We start from the raw sequence: 2,293 nt of genomic DNA, 5'->3' as shown, positions 1-2,293 counted from the left end.
AATCCAATCTAGGGAGTATATATATATGATATGTTACTTTAACATAATACTTTTTTTCGAGCGATGAGAGAGGACTTCTTTTTAATTAGCTTCAGATTCTCAGGTAATCTATTTATAGACTCGTCACGCTCTTCCTCACCACTTATCAAAATAAAATTCATTATTTATATTTGAAAAGCTTCAAGTAGAGGATCACTGTGAAAGTAATTCCGATCCGATTGTGTTCTTGAAACATTATTCAATGTTTCAATTCAATTTGTGAAAACGTTTGCAACGTCCAGATGGAAACATCAGAGGCCCCATAACGTACATATATATATATATATATATATATATATATTCTTGGTCAGCATCAAATTGTAGATATCGCTTACTTACATACTGGCAAAAGAATTTGAAAATGACCCAAACGAGTAAAAGCACACGTCAACACGTCCATATGAGAAAAACAACGAATACCTTTGCTTCCTACTCATTCAGTACAACGTATAAAAAATCAATCGAGCTCACCCAATATTCTTACTTGTTTTTGTTATAGAAGGCTGCAAATACCCCCACTAAACCAATAAAAAAAATTATTTTTTCTAAGAAGCGTATAATGGTGCTACCAAGTCAAATTTATTTGCAAAAACGCATATGTCAGTTCACGTAAATTTGTGTTCACCTACCTACAGTTCGCAATTTTGACTCAAGGGCGAAGCATGCCCATGAAAATGGCGAATGATGTCGATCGATCCCCAAATAACGAAATAGATGACAATTTTCAAAATTTTGGCGAGAAAACTCGCTGCGTAATAGCATATCGTCATTTTAAATTGGCATGAAAAGTTTTGATTCGGCTGACGCAATTTTTTGAACCACCTCTCATATAACCTTTTCATAGGGCAAATGGGTTCATAAGAGCAAATTGACAAAGAAATCAACCTTAACGAACTTCGACTAGATATAGGTGTATAAGAATTATTTGAACCCCGCATCATAAAAGATTTGATCACTTGAATAGTAAGCTCTTCAGGAGAAGGTTTCATTTTATGATGCAAAATGTTCTATAGTAGTAAAATAGCAACAACAAAAAATTAACAGTGAATCACCAAAGTATATTTTTACATATATAAGGGTTATCAGGAAGAGCAATGTTTACCGTACACAGAGAGAGAGAGAGAGAGAGAGAGATATAGGCGAACGGACCTACAGACATGTAAAACATAACTCGTTCATAGGATTGGGCAAAATTTTATAGCATTCCGAAAATGTCTTGACAAAATTTCAGCCCCAGAAACAAGGACGGATGGACAGACAGATATGCTTAGATCGATTTAAAATTTGATACTGAGCAAGAAGAGCGGACTTGTGCGGCTTCCTTCTAGGTATTGCAAGCATTCTAACTTGCAATGAATACACGCCCTTCTGTTCGGTGATTCGGGTGGATACATAAAGAGAAAGCAAAACATGGACGACATCAAACTATTTGTTCTTGTTATCATGCTAATGCTTTATATCTTAAGTCTCGCAAGTCAAGTCAAGTGAGCATTTTTCAAATGCACTACACAAGCAAGCCAATGAGTTCATGTGAGTGTATGTCAGGATAAGTGTTGATTGTAAATTAGTAGCTAAAAATACTTACTCATCTTAAGACTTAAAACTAAGACTGGTGATCTCGCGTTATGGATAAATTGCTTCTCACACATAAGTTCAAAAATTTATTATTATTATTATTATTGTCATTATTTTGGTTTAAAATTGATTAACCTTTCAATTCTTTATAAACTGAGACTTGAACTTGACATCGCTTTTGCGTTATCTATATTACTCAGCTAGTGTCAAAGTATCACATATATATAATCATTCTATTGCTTTAATATGCTGCTTTTAAAAACATTAATCATTATCATCATCGTTTATCATTCTCCTTTGGCCGATTCGTTTAGCCGAATCAAAATATTCAATTGAACGAAGAATATGAATATCATTCGCTAGACACGATTTGTCCGCACAATAATCATATCCGTAGATATTGAATATATATGAATGTACGAATAAAAATTACTATAAATCTGCCTGCATTTTATTATTATCATTATTGTTATGAATAACAATGAAATTAATTCAAATTTTAAGCGACGCAATAGATAACTTTAAGCTTTCGTGCACTGCACACCGTAAATGGCTGTCTTGGGTATTAGTCCGAAAGTAAAGGAAAAATAAAAATTATATAAATAAAGTATATGATGGAAGTTAAGAGAAGGGGGGGGGGGGGGGGGGGCGCAGAAGGGGGGGGTGATATTTTTATTTT

The sequence above is a fragment of the Glossina fuscipes genome, unplaced genomic scaffold (genome assembly GCF_014805625.2).
Source record: "Glossina fuscipes isolate IAEA_lab_2018 unplaced genomic scaffold, Yale_Gfus_2 0, whole genome shotgun sequence".
Lineage (NCBI taxonomy): Eukaryota > Metazoa > Arthropoda > Insecta > Diptera > Glossinidae > Glossina > Glossina fuscipes.
This window is presented reverse-complemented; position numbering follows the sequence as displayed.